Genomic DNA, 19103 nt, shown 5'->3' on the forward strand with positions numbered 1-19103 from the left:
CTGCCAATAACTGAGGTCGACGGTAATTAGGCACACAACGTGAGGGAATTTTTACAGTCAGCAACAATATTAATGCCAGCACAAGCACACCCAAACATGCGCGACGTAATTGGTATTTGCCAGAGTTCGAGCCGTTAAAGAAATCTCTATCGTCCGAGCAATTTGTTTCGAAAGTAGAACAACTGCAACGTATGTACGGATGGAGTGAAGAAACGATCTTGTTCGCGGTGCAGCACAAAATGAGGGGCATAGCGCAGCCCGTGTTCCAATCATGGGCTAATTTCGTGAGTATGCGGATTAACGATTTTCCGTATACGGTTAATGCTGCTGATATTCATAGAGACTTGGCGCAACGTAAACGCAAATGTGGAGAGTCTCTGATGGAGTACTACTATGCTATTCTCGCAATTGCCAGACGAGGGTCCTTGGATGATGGGTCTATAAATTTTTACCTCATCAATGGTCTTAATGATACACAGTTAACACGTACTTTGTTAGCGATGAATTTCCGCACGACAACCGATCTCTTGCGGTCATTACAAAATGTATCAACAGTTCAGCAGACGAATGTGCAACGACAATCTACAGCAAAGCCTGCAGATACGCTTAATGTGGGCGAACGTCAGCAAGTAGGTCAGCGTGGACCGAAATGTTTTAACTGCAACGAGTTTGGGCATATCGCTATAAAATGTCCACATCCATCTAAGAAACCACGATGTGATAAATATTGTAAGCCGGGTCACGAGTCGAAAGACTGTAGAGCGTCTGTAAAATCTACGGTAGCGGAAGTTAAAACGAACAGCAACGATGACAAAGTGGCTCCTCCGATTGTAGAACACGTTTGTTTGGGTGGCGAAGGGGTCAAAGCTTTAGTTGACACCGGAAGCGATCATTCTCTGATTAAACAGACAACGGCGGCAGGTATAGCAGGCAAACGTATTCCTACGTTTAAACGGTTTGAGGGATTTGGCGGTTCATTGGTGAAGTGAACTGAGAAAATTGAAGTCGAATTACAGTTGAGCAACGAACTGGTAAACGCTCAACTACATGTAGTACCAGACGATGTTTTAAGTTACGATATATTGCTGGGCAGAGACGTTCTCTGCAGCAAGAACAAACGAGTGATCATAGATGCGGGTGTTCTACAGCTGCAAGTAAAGAGGCAGGATAAGTTTAATGTTAACGAGAGCCTTGAAGAAACAGACCGTAACGAAATTTATAATTTGTTGGACAAATTCTCGAACTGTTTCGCCGAAGATGTAACTGCGCTTGGTAAATGTAACACTACGGCAATGAAAATCGAAGTAACGTCGGGGAAGCCAGTTGTGGGCAAGCGATATCAAGTTCCATTAGCACGACAAGAGGAACTAACTACGATTTTAAAGAAACTTTTAGATAATAATATAATTCGGAGAAGTACGTCGCCGCATGCAGCGTCGGTGATTTTAGTAAGCAAAAGCAACGGAGAAAGTCGTATGTGCGTCGACTATAGGGCTTTGAACGCAGTGACGGTAAAGAAGCAATTTCCTATGCCTATTGTCGAGGAGCAGTTGGCGAAGCTCGCCGGTGGGCGATATTTTACAACTCTAGACATGACTGCCGGATATTATCAAATACCATTCGAGGAGAATAGCAGGAAATATACAGCATTTCTTACGCATGACGGGCTCTTCGAACATAATGTAATGCCGTTTGGGTTGGTTAACGCGCCAATGTATTTCCAAGAGATGGTACTTCAACTAATCGCAGGCCTCAAATACCGAAAACGAATAATTAGTTATGTGGACGAGGTAATCATTGCAACACCAACGGTAGCTGAGGGCACGCAGGTGTTGGAAGAGTTTTCAGAAGTAATTAGGCGTACGGGATTCACGTTACGACCCTCTAAGTGTGCGTTCTTGGACACGGAAGTCAAATTTCTGGACATGTCAACGAAAATGGCATACATCCTGGTAAGGAGAAGACCGAAACGATTAACAAGTTTCCACGACCGAAAACAGCTACGGATGTCAGGCAATTTTTGGGACTCACCGGATTTTTCCGGAAGTTTGTTGAACGCTACAGCCACATTGCAGAACCGATAACTAAGTTCCTTAAAAAGAACACCCCTTTTGGGTGGCAGCATCAGCAAGAGGATGCTTTCCAGCAATTGAAGTCAGCGATATCCAGCAAGCCGGTATTAGTGATTTATGATGTGAGAAACGTCACGAAGTTCACACAGATGCAAGTAGCCATGGTTTAGCCGGCATGTTGCTGCAAGAGAGTGCTGAGGGGTGGAAGCCGGTATCGTTTTATAGTCGACAATGCAACGATGCAGAGAAGCGATACGCTAGTCATGAGTTGGAAGTACTAGCTATCGTCGAGGCGGTGGACAGGTTCCGGATGTATTTGTTGGGGACGCAATTCCACGTTATCACGGACTGCAACGCAGTGGCAACTACCAAAGCTACAACCCCGCTTCCACCACGAATAGCTAGATGGTTGTTAAGGCTGCGGGAATATAACTTTGAGTGTTATCGACGGGGTGCGAAGATGCAACACGTGGACGGTTTGAGTCGGTCAACATCTTTACCACCAGTTGAGCCACCCTCAGTAGCAGACCGGGTTTTATTGGTAAACCATCATCAGAATAACGACTGGGTCTATGCCGTCCAATTGGAAGATCCGGAGCTTAAAGAAATTGTACAAACGCTTCAGAACACAAGTTCACCAAACGCCGAAAAGATGAAGGATGACTATGAAATGCTTGCAAGTCGACTTTTCCGGAAATTGGGTAGCGAACGAAAGTTAGTCGTACCACGTGCTATAAGGTAGCGAATAACAAAATCGTGCCACGATGATGCCGGGCATTTTGGAGTTGAAAAAACTCTGAATCGCATCAGTAAAGATTTTTGGTTTAAACGGATGAGACGTTATGTCAAGTCGTATATCGCGTCATGTCCGGAATGCTGCTTCAATAAACTGAAAGGTGGAAAAAAAGAAAGCCAGATGCACGTAATGGAAGTGCTTCCAATTCCGTTCAGATCGGTTCATATGGATCATCTAGGTCCGTTTCCTAGAAGCAAACGAGGCAACCAGCACGTCATAGTACTTGTATGCGCTTTCACAAAATATACCTTGTTGGAACCAGTAAGGAGTACTAAAACGTCTTGTGTACTCAACTTGCTGCGGAAAGTAATTTCTATCTTTGGACAACCGGTAAAGATCAGGACTGATCGAGGAACCGCATACACCTCAAAAGAATTTGAAGCATTTATATCTGCGTATGGCATACAACAAGTGAAGAATGCCGTTCGTACGCCAAGAGCAAATGGCCAAGCCGAGCGTGTAAACCGAACCATCCTTGCGTCAATGAGAAGTTCTACGAAAAGTTCAAACGAGTGGGACTCGACACTGCCAACGATCCAGTGGTCGATAAACTCACAGCGCAACTCTACTACAAACGTCTGTCCGAATGAACTCGTGTTTAACTTCAATCTACGTAACGTAACCGAAAATCGTTTAATTCAGGTGGTACACGACGATCCATTACCATTGGAGGAGCAAGAACAGAGTTCCAAAAAAGAAACAGCGAAAGCGAACATTGAAGCTGAACGTCTTAAGTGGAAACAGCGATATGATCAGCGACATCTGCCACCATATCAATACCATGAAGGACAGTTGGTAGTCGTCGACCATGTTCCAGGGGCTACCGGCGAAAGGCACAAATTAGAAGTATAAAGGCCCATACCTTGTCACCAAAGTACTAGATTACGACCGATACATCATAGAGGATTTACCGGATGCACAACATACCAGGCGACGGTATGTTAACGTGTTTTCCAGTGACCACATGAAGCCATGGTGTTCATCTGCGCCCGAGTTGGATTACAGCGACGAGACCGATGAATCCAACTCCGAGGACGACTCGTCCGAGAGGACGAATGTCAGGAAAGGCCGAGCTGTAAGCGATCTGGCAGCACGAGAGAGGGAGTTGGAGTTGAGGGGCGAGTAGGGGAGGTGATGTGGAAGTGCCACGGTGTAACGCAACGATATTTTTTTTACTTTTATATCTTTTTATCCAAAACTATTTATAAACTCTAAATGCCTACAATTTGAATTAACAAAGGCCATATTTCATTTCAACATTAAAAGAGAACAACCGTTAATACTTTTATTTTACCAATTATTTTCAAGAAAATACGTATACCTTTCAGGAAGTTACCAGCGGTCAGTGGGACAAGACTTTTTGGTGTTACAAAGTAGCATTAGCATTAGATATGATTATAAAAATAATAATGCAACCTTAAGTGGAAATTAAGAGTTTTATGAAAGAATATCTCAAGACATAACTGTCAGACAACATGTAGTAAATAACACGGCACAACAGCAAAATAAATCCAAGAGGTTTGAAAAGTGTATCTTATGTGTTTTGGTTTCCTGATTTTGAGGATGTCTTCATTTTTCTTGGGTCACGTCGAATTGATTTTTTATCGGACTTTGAAGTTTTGAGGTTATATGTTATATGTAATATATAAAAAATGCTTATAAAATCTGTAATAATCAGGCAGGTTCTGCAATTCACTTTCAAGTGAATTTCAATCAAACTCGCTTGGAATTCAAATTGGTAGGGGTTGAAATCACTCGGAAGTGTGCAGAACCTGCCCGAATGTCTATTTTTATGATCTTAGGTTTAGTGGATAGGTATTTAAGGGGACTTTCTTATACTTATGTATATTTATTTTATTTATTTTTCAATTTATTTTTTTAACTCTAAAATAAAATGCAGCTGATTTCTATATATATGTACAGTTACTCCCAAAAGTGAGCGTATGTCTCTTTTAACTTAAGAAAAATATGCAAATCTTCAGCAAAATCGCGAACTTTTTAATACGAATTTCTAAAAAGAACTCAGCTATGCACTTTTGTAGCCCATTAAATTTTAGTATAATAATGTGCAAATTTCGAACCTCTAAGAAATCGCGTTGATTTTTGAAAATTTTTTTGTAAATACCTAACTCACTGTTTATTCGATGGTGAAAAATTCTTTTTTAATATTGCCTGATTATAAAAAGGCAATAATATGGCCATCGAAAAGGAAAATAAAGTTAAAAATGGCAACGTCGTTAATTATAAAAAGGCAATAAGATGACCATCGAAAAAGAAAATTAACCTAAGAATGGCAGCGTCTTGCGCTTATTTGCAAATAGTACCACTAATCAATACTTATTTGCGTGATTTAGGTATTTGCAAATAAAAAATTAACTCAGCGTTAAAACGGCAAAGTTTACCATTTTGCAAATTGTTATTTGCAAATAATGCGTGCGTATAAACGTTATAACAGTCACAATATTTTTACTGTAAATGGGCATGCTGCGGTCGCGTTTAGGCAGAACACCAGCTGAACAGAGGTACACAATAAAACTAGTGCAGTACCCCACGCGACCACTCGCATAGCGGCATACTCACGCTATATTTCGAGTATTAGGAGACAGCAGCGCGGGAGGCCGTAGTATAGCGGCACACCAAAAACGCTACTTAAATAATTTTTAAATAAAACTTTTACGAGACTGCAGCGGGGGGGAAAAACCGAGCAGCATCAAATTAATATATCCAATTTTTTTGAGACAGCGGCGTGATTCTAAATTAATACAACCATCGAATTACGATAACCAACTTTTTTTGAGACTGCGGCGCACAGTGGGGCAAAAGGTTGTTGTGGACAAATCAATTTTGAGAGCCCAAATATGAACCGAATGCAAGTTTCCCCTTTTTTAAATAAAAGATAATTGAAAGAAAAAAACTTTTCAAGACTTGAAATTAATTTCAAATGCCTGCAATTATTTAAAAAAAACTATTCATAAACATTTTCCCATGGGAAACATTTAATTAAAAAATATTTTTAATTTACCATCTATACTGATATACACTGTGAGAAAAATCAACCAAAAATTGGTTAATATTACCAATTTCAAACTTGGATTGAATGGCCAAAAGACGATGAATTTTTCCATCATTTCAAAATCGAGGAAATAATATTTTAAAGACATTACATATTATATTAACAGATCCTGTCGAAACAGCGACTGACGATGAAAAGAAACATTAACTTATGACAATCTACCATAACGACTCAACGAAGTGAAGGACATTGCCATCTCAATAGGTTATATGCAAAAATCCGTACAAAATATTTTTGGAAAAACATGACCCGTGATATATCAAAATTCGTAAAAAGTTGTGAGAAATGTTTACTGAACAAAGTTAAACCCAAAAACAGAGAAAATCTTGTTTTAACACCAACACCTAGTAAACCTTTTGAGGAAGTAATTATTGACACAATAGGCCTTTTGCCAGATACGCGATGTGGTAACAAGTTCGCTGTCACCATAATCTGCGATCTCGCAAAATATTTAGTAACTATCGCGATACCAGACAAAAGTGCCAAAACTGTGGCTTCAGCTATTTTTGAAGGTTACATATTAATACACTTACTTACAAAACTTTTAAATATAAAACACAACTTTTCAACAGCACACCATCACGAAACAGTGGGAACGATTGAACGGAACCATAGAGTTTAAACGAATATTTGAGCGAAACATTTTCTAACTGGGACACTTATTTGAAATATTTCACCTTTCTACATAATACAACGCCTAATACCGTTTTTGATAACAAATTCACTCCTTTCGAACTAGTTTTCAGCAAAAAAGAAACTTTACCGCACGAATTGCGAAAATAAAAGATACTCCCGATATACAACGTTGAAAACTATGCGAAAGAGGTGAAATACCGTATGCAAAAATCACATGCAATAGCCAAAGAATTAATTAATAAACATAAAGCCCGTAGCAAAAATTGATGCGATAGACACTCTCGTCCAGTACAAATTAAAGAACACGATCTAGTCTAGTTCTAATACAAAAAGAGCCCAGAGTCAAACACGAATGCAAATATCAGGTGCCGCACGTTGTACAAAAAGTAGACGGTGTAAATATTACGGTTTTCAATAAAACCAAACATAAATTAAAAACGGTTCACAAAAACCGAATTCAAAAGGTCACTAACATATTTTTATGAATTTTTAAACATGCAATATGCTTTTTCTACGAAATTGCTCAATTTAATTAAATATGAATTTTCCACGTCATATACGCGTATACAAATATAATGTACTTAGCTATAATGTTTAAATATTAAGCTACACCAATGAATTAAACTTACCAATAGCCTAAACATTAATTACTGTAAAAACAACAAAAAAAAAAAAATTAACACAAATTGCTACATTACTTATATTTATTCATCTGAAATCAAATCAAAATTAATTTTTGGGTAGTATACATATCTTTCACTTTGTAAAGGAAATTTTTTGCAAAATATATAAAATAAACAAACATAAATTTTAGCGATGTAATGTGGAACGATTTTCCGTCATCCCTTGTCAAATTTGGTTTGGAGACAAACCGGTTTCGGCGTTGTGCCATCTTCAGTGTCATTTTTCGTTTTTAGCTCCTATAAAATAATTACGTACATCATTGAAAGTAGTAAATAAGGAAATTGTTACGATTACATTCAAAAAAATCTTTACTATATTTTATAAAGCTAAATCGGTAGATTAAATTACTAGAATTAGTTAATTAACATTAATTATTAACTAATTAATTAAGACAAAATAATGGCTTTATTAGTTCAACTGAAATTTTTTTTTTGTGAATTTTGTACATATCTACAAATTGATATGTCGAATGAGTTAAGAGCGGAACGAAATAATCTTTTGATTATGCATCTCATTCCTCCACACCAATTTGCCATCGCCTCTTGGAGCAATAGATTATTGTAAGCCTGATCACCTTACAATAATCTTTCGCAAGGAGGGTGATGAAAGGACAACCCTATTGATATGGCAACGCTATTCAGCACTCTCATAATGTGGCATATCAAAAACAGTTAATTTTCGCTTGAGCCGAAGAGTCAGTTTAGTTAAATATAAAAATTCATTACTTACTCGACCTTTAATTGAAACGGTCATCCGAAGTTAAGAAAATAAATTAAATATTTGGAAAAAAAAGAAAAGCTTTTTTTAAAGCGTAAAGTAGTCACGCGTGTGGGTTAAAAGCAGCAAAGGCAGTGTTCGGTGATTTAAGACAGCAGCAGTAAAAATTTACAAAAAAAGTATGCCTTATTTGTGCTAGACGTCGGCACAGCCCCATTCTACCACGTCTGTTGGATTGACCACCTTAAGGAACGGCCGGAGCACCAGCGCTCCCGGTTAAGCATAGTTATTGTGCGTGCGGTGCTACACAACAGTGTTGCCACAAAAAAATTACCAAACTCCTCAAAAAAAAAATAAAATGAAAAATCCACAAAATCCGAACAAATTACTCAAAATATTCTTACTACAGATATGAGTATTGTGTACTGCATACTATTTATAGGTACTTAGTGTAAAAATTAATTACATTCTCCAATTCAATTGATAAATTTGTTCTTGAGGTTCAAACAAAGTACCATCGTTATTTTGTATGCCTTTCTTTGTATATATGTAAAACTACTGAAACTGTATCAGTGCTCAATCTGGTCCTCAAGTCAGTCCTACACATTTTTAAACTACTAAATATACGTTCCACTGAAGCATTAGAAAAGGGCTATATTAGCAAGGCAGATATAATTTTTTTTAATTGGGGAACTTATATGAACCTGAAGAATCTTTTACTTCAAAAACTTTTTTCCTATAATTTTATGATCTAATGAAGAATCAATATGAATATCCTTATGATCGAACAATGCGTGTTCTCTCCATTCGTTACCGAGATTTTGCAAGTTCAAAATACATAAGTTGAAAATATAACGATGGAATTTTGAATATTTAGCAGCAAAGGCAGATGTGCTTAAGAGCGAAAAACACTACACAAGCGGCTTGACAAACCAAGAGAAATATCCCTTTCCTTAAAGCTATTATGTTGTGTTTGAAGGTTTGACAGGCCGTTGGAGGGAAATGTGAACAAAAATCAAAATTTTTTGATTTTCTGGCCGCCATGTTGACGTTTGATCAAACCGCTTACGTTGTGTATGATAAAATCACTTCATTCGCAACGGAATTTTTCCGAATGAGGACGCAAGAGAGAAAAATCGAAGAAAACCAAATCCTTTTACATTGTGAACCGGAATAAAACTAAAATTCTTTGCTTGGACGAGTCATGTTTGCATGGTGTATGGCGAAATGGGAAAAGTAGGTTTGAAGAATGTTTGACAAGCCGCTTGTGTAGTGTATTTCGCTCTTTATAAAGCTTCGGAAAGCTTTTTGTTCAAAACGTTACATAGGGATTAAACAACTGTCTTGTGTAAAACATGATTGCATTTGTTATCTGCAAATATATCGAGAGAAAATTCCTCAAAATAAAAATCCTCAAAAAATACTCAAGCGCACCCGAAATTCCTAACGTTTTGAGGAATTACTCACAAAGTGGACACCAATGCTACACAACATTCGTATCCGAAGATTGCAGGCGGAGCACAATAGGTAAGCGTAGTTATTGTGAGGTGCTACGTAACATTAGGTTTCTCCACAAAGTATTATTTGGAAGTGCTGGATCAAGTCGTGACGAAAAGAACTTGCATTTCTCAATTTTAATAATCTTAGTAGCCAAGTTCCTTACAGCTTTATAAGACTCCCAGTCTGTATCACCCCTTTTCTTTTTCCATGCACGGTAGATTTTATTGCGTGCTTTAATTGCAGCTAAAACCTTACGGCTGTACCACGGATATGATGTTGAACTAACTTTGCGGGTGCGAACTGGAATATGTTTGTTGTAGGCCTCAAAAACTTTATTGTTGATCTAGCTTTTCATTGACTGTTGACAGACACCAGCATTCACACCAAATAACACAGGACTGTTCTGAAAATATAGCATTATTGTCAAGTGACCGGTAATCTCTAAACGTGTAAATATTACTTGTACTGCAGCGGTCAAATTTAAGGCCCAACGTACAAAAGATAAGGTCATGGTCTGACAAAAACGTTATCTGATCAAAGTTGATTACAATTGTGGGATCGGAAATAATAAAATAATCAAGTAAACTAGGACAACACTTCTTAGCGTATCTTGTAGGTACATGCATATTAACGACAGAGAGACCAGCACTAACAACATTATCTAGTAGTCTATCACTGCACGGCTCACGAACAAGAAGGTTTACATTTAAATCTCCACAAACAACTAAGTAATCATAATCTACGACGTACGAAGACAAAGGCAAAAACAGTGAATCAAGGGTTATTGATCTATGGGGATTGTAAACACATGCCACTGAGATTTTGGTGGAACTATCATACAGCTTAACAAATAAATACTCAGCCCCTGGACCTTCAAACATTAGAAGTGGTTTCATATTAATCCTTTTTTTTCCAGAAAATTGCCACTCCACCACCTTTTTTATACGTTCTGTAGTTATTAATGTTAAAATGAAAGTCATCCAAGTCGTGTGAAAACCAGGTCTCGGTCACACAAATTACGTCAACAGCAGAAGATTCAAACACAAACCTGACATAGTCCATTTTTTCGCTATTCAAACTCCTAGCATTGAAGTGTACTATGTTAAGTCCCTTGCGCTGCTGGCACAACACATTTACCACTGCGAGGCTTTTTTCCCCAGCACCATGCGATCCACTACTAAATGGCATAATTAAATACATAACTAAAATCAACGCGAATTTTTAGAAATCTGAAATTTGCACATTTGTTGAAATGCAAGTCTGCCGTCAACTCAAATATTCACGCATACAGGGTTGCAGTCTTTCTAGACTGCACTTTTTAACTTGCTTGCTTTTTGACTGTGAATTAATAAACATCTATTTTATACCTCTATACCAGGGGTGGGCAAGGCCAAGGCCGAAAAGAGCCACATGTATATTCTAAATCGACGGTGGGCAAACGCTCTTTGAGCCAAATGCGGCTCTTTTCTTAGCAAAGTATGGCTCTTTTTACTTTCTCTTTGCTTAGAACATTTTGGCTCGTTTTACTTTTTAAAGTACGTATTTCTTTACTGGACATTCTTTTCCATAGTGTTTTTTTTTATGTTATTATTTTTATGTACACATACGCAAATTGAGATCGGAACATTACCCACAATTGGAGAATAAAAATTGGCTTTCTGACTTAATGTTCTTTACCGATATGATGGAACATTTGCAAAATTTGAATTTGTCTCTACAAGGATAGAATAAAAATGTTTTTGATTTGTCGCAATTTATTTAAAGTTTTGAAACTAACCAAAAACTCCAACTCTTCTTCCTCCCTTTTTTTAAAAAGTAGTATTTCGGATATTCATCCTTCATTTATGTTACATAAGTATGCAAACGTACATTTAAATAATTTCAAATCGGAAAACCTTTTTTCAAAATCTGCTTTTAAATCATGTGCAATATTTTTTTCTAGCCATGGAAAATTATAAAATATTCTTTTTTTGAGATCATGAACAAAAAGACGTAGTTTAGTTTCAGAGCTTCAAAATAATTGCGACAAATCAAAAACATTTTTATTCTCTCCTTGTAGAGACAAATTCTAATTTTGCAAATGTTCCATCATATCGGTAAAGAGCATTAAGTCAGAAAGCCAATTTTCATTCTCCAATTGCGGGTAATGTTCCGACCTCAATTTGCGTATGTGTACATAAGAATAAAATAAAAAAAAAACAACACTATGGAAAAGAATGTCCAGTAAGGAAATATGAATTTTAAGAAGTAAAAAGAGCCAAAATCTTCTAAGCAAAGAGAAAGTAAAAAGAGCCAGTCTTTGCTAAGAAAAGAGCCGCATTTGGCTCAAAGAGCCGCGTTTGTCCACCGTCGCTCTATACTGAAAGCAAAATTTTCCAAAGCGTTTTACTTGGAACTCGAATTACAAAAGGTAATACATCCAACAGGTTATAGGCTCAGGTGCAAAGAAAATTTAACATCGTCCTCGCTAGCGTCCCTCCAACGAAGCTGATGGAGCTGAAGCCAATAATCGAAACAGCACCTCCAAATGGAAAGTACGCATACATTGGGGAAAACTAATTGATAATCTCACAGACAGCCAGCAACGACGCTTACAGCATGTCCTGAAAAATATGGCTCTTGGTGATAGGAGGCCAAGTGATCTTTACAAGGAAATGAAACGCGTCGCCGACAATACGCTCAGTGATAGCATCCTCCACGACCTTTGGTTGAGCAGACTACCGCCCTATGTCCAAGCAGCTACAATCGCTGCAAACGTTGCAATGGCAAAAAAATTAAAAAATTGCAGATTCAATCAGTGAATCTATTGACCTGCATAACAATTCGTCCAACGGAGAAATCGCTAATCGGCAAGAAGTAACGGAGCTTACGCGAAATATGCAAAAACTTTTGAAGGTCAAAGCTCGCTCTCGATCTCACTCAAAGTCCCGAAAGTAAATGCCAGAAGTACATCAAACGGTGAAACCTGCTGGTATCATAAGAAGTTTGGTGACAGTGCAACGAAATGCCGCAACCCGTGTAGTTACAAAAACAGTTCGAAATGCAACAAAAGCCCATAGCCTGCTCGGCTGATGCAATCTCAGATAACGACAAACACTCTGAGATTGCAAAAACGTTCCGCTTGCGGATTTATGATACGTGCGCTAAAATCATTTTTTAATAGACACCGGGGCGGACGTGTCCGTTATTCCGCGATCAGCTAATTCAGACTGAGCAAAACCAACGGAACTTAAATGGTTTGCCGCAAACGGCTGCCCAATTTCGGCGTATGGTGAAACTTTAATCAAACTTAACCTCAACCTACGTCGGCGACCTGCGCCAGTGGGTATTCATACTACAGCGTGGCGACGAATAACTGTTACCCAGGTTTTTTTTGAGAAATAAAACGGTCGTTTATAGATTTTGCGAAAAAAAGTATTTTATTGTTAATTTTCCACAGATTTTACTTTAGTTGTATTAATTAGTTTTTAAATTTTAATCCCTTTTTACATTTGCCAGCAGTGTAAACTTTGAGAGAAAAGTTCATTTGGCAGGCAGGTCTTCGTCAGTTAATTGATTCCATATCTTCTGTAACCATAGGCGAATTTGCTCCATTTTTGTCCAACATAAGGCCTTATACTCATAAATCGAATAGACTCGGAACTGGTGACTAGGACGGCCATTCATTCGACCAACCTTATACTGTTTTTTCTTTTTTGTATTTTTTATACAAAGCCTAAGAAAAAATACACCTGAAAAAGACTTGCGTGCCAAATGAACTTTTCTCTCAAAGTTTAAACTGCTGGCAAATGTAAATAGGGATTAAAATTTAATAATTAATTAATACAACTAAAGTTAAATCTGTGGAAAATTAACAATAAAATACTTTTGTCGCAAAACCCATAAAGTACCCTTTTATTTCTCAAAAAAACCGGGGTAACAGTTATTCGTCGCCACGCTGAAAATGGCTTGTTGTTCACCGTATTGTGACAAGCGGGCAGCCAGTGTATGCAAGACCTCGACGGCTGTCCCCTGAAAAGCTTGCTGCAGCTCGCGTAGAATTCGAGACCCCTTAAAAGTAGGAATCTGTCGACCATCCAGCAGCAACTGGGCCAGCCCCTTGTACCTGGTGCGAAAAGCCGATGGCTCGTGGAGGCTTTGCGGTGACTACCGTGCGTTAAACGCGATAACAGTTCCAGATCGTTATCCGCTTCCATTTTTGCAGGACTTCTCCAGTATTCTTGCCGGAAAGTGTATATTTTCTAAAGTCTATATTTTCTAGACTTTTCAAAGGATGATCAACGAAGTTTTCAGAGGCCTCAATTTTGTGTTCACATATTTCGACGATGTCTGCGTGGCCTCAACGAACATCGATGAACATAAAGAACACCTGAAACAGATATTTCAGCGCTTAAGGGACCACAGCCTTACGATAAACGCCGGAAAATCGAAATTTGGCGTAAACGAGTTGCAGTTTCTAGGCCACTCTATTACACAAGAAGGAATTCGACCATTGCCTGCGCGCGTGGAGGCACTGCTTAAATTTCATCGTCCCAAAGTTGCGAAGGATTTATTACGTTTTCTCCCTATGCTGAATTTTTATCGGCGGTTTTTGCCACGGGCACTCGAACATCAAGCGAATCTTTTTGATATGGTCAAAGGCAGTGGCGGATCCAGCGGTGGGGTTTTGGGGGTTAAACTACGTGCCAGTCAGTGGCGGGCCCACGGGGGTGTTTTAATACGTAGACGCCATATTATACATACATATGCTGTCATTCTATGTCACGATGCCAGCCAATGGACTTCAAACCTGCCGCTGATTTTACTGGGTTTACGTTCCGCCTTTAAAGAAGACATAGGCGCAACTCCAGCTAAGCTAGTCTACGGCGAAAATCTTCGCTTACCAGCAGAATTCTTCATCGATGTGTCAACAGCGAAGACTGAAATTGAAGACTTGCGTCAACTCCGTGCAATGATGAGACAACTACGTCCGGTAGACACTGCCTGGCATACTCAAGAAAAGCTGTTTATTCATTCCATCTTAAAATCGTGCTACCATGTTTTCATCAGAGACGATTCTGTTCGGCCTTCATTGTCCCCTCCGTATAAAGGACCATTCAGAGTGTTTCAACGCAAACTTAAATATTTCGTAGTCATAGTCAACGACAAAGAAGTTAAAGTTCCTGTCAATCGCCTTAAGCCTGCTTTTACCGCTGCCGTGAGCCGAATCTAGGAAGGGAGTAATGGGTAGCACTTCCACTAGAAATTATTTCTTTGCTTAAAGTAATTACATTAGTACGCATAAATGCACCTCTGTTCACTCATTTCAATTTCATATTCTCTATTCCATTCTATTCTATTCTTCTTATGTAGTTGTAATATTTTCTTGAATTTGCTTTGTATTTACTGGAGAAATAATAAACAGAGTGATAATAGAACTCGTGGTTATCACATCCTAACTGCATATATAATATTATTTTAAACAAAAAAAAATGGGTTAACTTTGCTTTAAAAAAAATTACACAGCAATCTGTGAGAAGTGAATCATAAAATAGTGCGGATTAATATCTTCGAGTATATGTATGTTTGACCAAAATGCTGATTTAATGAAAATGTTGTTAATATCTTTCACTCCCCACATCACTTCGACACAATGTAAAAAAAAGCGGAAAAAAGTTGCGGTAGATCTTGAAGATATTTTGCTATAAATATTTTTTAAACCACTCTTTATTGTTTTTCAAAGTCAAATTTAAAAATTAATATTTTTGTATTGTCACCCATAGTTACGGTGACCATCCGTCCTGTATTATATGGGACAGTCCTCTTTTTTTGACCCATTGTCCTGGTAATTAATTTATTTATACAGGACGCTAAATGTTCTGTATTTCTTTTAATGTGTATTGCGAGCGCTATGACTGAGTAGACGTGTAAACATTGTGCTGCCGGTTTTGTCAACTTTTCTTTAATTAATACTTGATTTTAATACTTGTCAAGCTAAGGCCTGTGTGTTAAACTGCCGCTGATTTTCTGTATTTAAACAAACGTTGTTTTTCGCGCTGAAATTGAAATAATTCGAAATTGAAATAATTCTATTTGCTTTATGTCGGTCGAAAAGAAAGTAACAAGAAGTGCAAAGTTGTCCCCGCCGAAGAGTAACACCGACCTTCATGGTAAATGCCGAGATGGTGAGAGTTTGCAAACTGCACATTGGCTACAACAGCTGGAGGCGAAACTGAAGAAACAAAAGCAGGGCATGATAGAACCAGCGTTGCCGTTTTGGTCCAATCGACCAAAATTGGTAGCTTCATTCTCCTTTGGTAGTTTGGTTGGTTTGATGAAGCTTTTGGTAGGCAAAAATGTTTTGAAAAGTCAATCAAAATGAGTATTAAAATTTGTTCACTTTGCGTTTAAACGTTGAAAACATTGCTTTCACTTGCTCACACGTATAAGTTTTCTTTGTTTTTTCCAAATTTTACGAAGCACACAATTTTCTGCAAACAAAAACGGGCTTCCCAAAGCTATGATCGATCAGTTTTGAAATTGAACATAAATTTGCCTATCGTCTTGAAAGAATAATTGGTGATAGGCAATTTGCAAAGTGTGAGTGTATGCAAATTGAAACAAAATTTTGAATTTTTTTATTGAAATTCATAAAATCTCAGATTTTGTTTTTTCAAACATAAATTTTTTGATTTGAATTGAATTAATCTCAAAGGTATTTTTACATACATTTATTACAAAAGTTTTTTACNAGATGCCAGCAGTAAGAGAAATATTTCGAGCGCCTGCTACGAAACAAAACAGCGACGACGCATCTTCACCTATTGGGCCTCCGCACTCTGGACTGCTCAGTCCGCCTAAAACCGGTTTTGTGTGGATAAGAGGGGAAAGAGAGTTCGAGTTTACCTCGTTCATTTCAGTCCGCGAAAATCGCGGATTGACGGTGGACTGACACGCACACATATACTACGTTTATACGCACAGAATAATCGACTCAATCGAAAGCGCATTGACACCGTACACATTTCGCTCCAGTGTTTATATGTATGGCTTTATATCGGCATCAAAGTAACCGTCTCCAAAAGCAAACAAAATNATTTTATTTAAAGCCCGAATTTGTTTTGTTTAGCATTAAATATTGGTATGAATGGTTAACCAACACCGTAAACAATGTTATACTCTAAATGTGTTTAGCTAAAAACCCCGTAAATTCAAGAAATTTCGTTTTAATGGTGAAAAAAAATTTGGTAGTTTGGAAATTGATTTGGTAGACATTTTGGTACCTAAAACTAAACTCAAGTGGCAACACTGGATAGAACAGCTGGAGTGGGAGTATAAAGAGCACTGAAGAGAGACTGATGCAGAGATTNCGAGTCAAAACACTTCGCTCTTTCAAAGCGAATTGAAGTTCAGTTTATACATATGTTTTGAATCGCGGCGAAATGAATTAAAGCGACTTATGCATGCNGTTATACTCTAAATGTGTTTAGCTAAAAACCCCGTAAATTCAAGAAATTTCGTTTTAATGGTGAAAAAAAATTTGGTAGTTTGGAAATTGATTTGGTAGACATTTTGGTACCTAAAACTAAACTCAAGTGGCAACACTGGATAGAACAGCTGGAGTGGGAGTATAAAGAGCACTGAAGAGAGACTGATGCAGAGATTTAATGAGATTTCAGCGGANGACAACATGTTTTCTATTTCGTTTTGTGTGCATGTGCCACATGCACTAACACAATCATGCGTAGTTCATGTATACAAAACTGAAACCTCGGCCGACTGCNATGAGGCTGACTCAAGAATGATAGAATACAAGATTGCGCCGATCAGAGAGGATTTTGGAGAATAACTTTTGAGTGACGTCATACTGGTGCAATTGCGAGAGAGAAATGCCAAAACGTGAGCAAGAATGGAAGAAGAAGAAAANGAGCAGGCTAATGTGCTCAGGCCCATTGTTGTTAAGCTGCAGTCCTCTTATGCGCGCACTAGACTCTTCAAATCAGTAGCTGATTACTGCAAAGAAAAAAAAGAGCTCTTGCATTAAATGGCATTGCTGTGGAAGGTACATCAAGCATCCACATTAGTGTGACCGCAAGTTATATGGACAATTTTTTTTTCATATTTTCANGACTGCTGTTGAATCGACGTGTGAGGCGATTGCTTCTCTCAAAGCCGAAGTGCTAGCGCTGAAAAGAGAGTCGGCTCGGTATGAAAACGAGGCCGTTGCTACTGACTTTATCATCAACGGCATACCTAACGCTGTGAATAAGAGTTGTGTGGAGATTTTCTCTAACATCTGCAGCGCAGTACAACCAGTGTTGCCAGAACTTTTTGGGCCGACCGGCTAGATTGGCAAAAAAAAAACGGCTAAAAACGGCTAAAANTGTATACAAATTTTTAGGTCGTTTGCATAGTTATTGGGCGTGCCTTGAGCCCACAAAGTTTGCTAAAAATTCTATTTTTCTCACTATGGCTCGCTTTATTTGTTCATAACTTCAGTAATTTTTATTTTAGAGAAAAATCTTATTCACAAATATTCTGGGGCTATATCTGATGAACAATGTTGCTCTGTATTAGTTTTCTTTAACATTAAAATTTAATCCAGAAAAAAAAACAAATTAAAAAATAACAGCGAAATTTTCACATATATTCGCATTTTTTGCCTGGTGATTATTTGTTTTATTAAATGGTGTAATTATAAAAAGTTTTGTGATAAAATCTCCTTCGTGCTTATAGGATATTGTTTTTGATAGTTTTTGACTACTTGCAATATATATTGTTTTTGTTCCTCGTCTTTTGTGAGAATTGGGTTGTAGTCTTGCATTAATTTCACCGCTCGTTCAGCTGTATCGTTCACCACGTTAATGTCATTAACAATTTGAAGAGCAGTTTTAAAATTATTATCCGCAGGCCATGAAGTTGGATCATTTTCCAAAAATGCTGTATTGATATTAAAGCGAAGAAAAAAATTGTTTGTCTCAGAAGAAATGAACTGAGCCNATATATGTAATACTATATTAAAAATAATATATATAATTTCTTCTTACTAGAAGCAGCTAATGCACGATCGCTCTGTTCTTTCCGTTTTAAATGATTTTGTTGACGTTCTTCCATTCTTTCTTCACTTGCTGCTGTTTTGTAATCGATGCCATACATAAACCCCGGTCTGCCTTTTTTTCTTTGATTCTCCAAAAATAATTTGTCCTCTGAATTTTTAATAAGGTCCAGTGCATTTGCACTTGCTATATCAAATAAGTCATCTAACTTCGACGTCCACGCCTCTTCTCTTTCTCTTTGCGTTTCCGATTTAATTTTAGAATTTTTATTCACTTTCCTCCATGCATTATATAAATCTTCAAGCATTGTTATGCAGTGTTGCTTTTTTCTAGTGGGGATTCGAGCTTTATCCCAAAAAATATTCACTTCTTCGACCACTAATTTAGCACTCTCACGTAAATTTAATTTTACTGCGCGTAAATTAAAAAATAGTACCTTCATAACTTCTTTGTTAGAAGGTAGTTTACACCCACCTAAGGAAGGACGCTGTGGTGTGGTCGGCCGCTGTGGTGTAGTGGTAAGCAGTGCGCGCTTTCACACATCAGCACCTGGGTTCAAGCCCTGGTCAAAGCAACATCCCAAAAAATAT

The 19103-nt window shown here is 37.8% G+C and overlaps 1 protein-coding gene and 1 long non-coding RNA gene across 2 annotated transcripts in view; one reads left to right on the top strand and one right to left on the bottom strand.

The window, feature by feature from the left end:
- Nucleotides 1-19103, top strand: part of Kr-h2 (transmembrane protein 33-containing Krueppel homolog 2) — a 76428-nt gene that overhangs the window by 47897 nt on the left and 9428 nt on the right. The window lies entirely within an intron of this gene.
- Nucleotides 4540-18343, bottom strand: LOC108363205 (uncharacterized). Its single transcript, XR_001847582.1, has 3 exons — nucleotides 18333-18343; nucleotides 12828-12833; nucleotides 4540-4652 (listed from the first exon to the last, which is right to left on the bottom strand). It is a non-coding gene; the product is annotated as an uncharacterized LOC108363205 (long non-coding RNA).

Source organism: Rhagoletis zephyria, unplaced genomic scaffold, assembly GCF_001687245.7.
Source record: "Rhagoletis zephyria isolate East Lansing unplaced genomic scaffold, Rhagoletis_zephyria_1.1 Rzeph_scaffold_01214, whole genome shotgun sequence".
NCBI lineage: Eukaryota > Metazoa > Arthropoda > Insecta > Diptera > Tephritidae > Rhagoletis > Rhagoletis zephyria.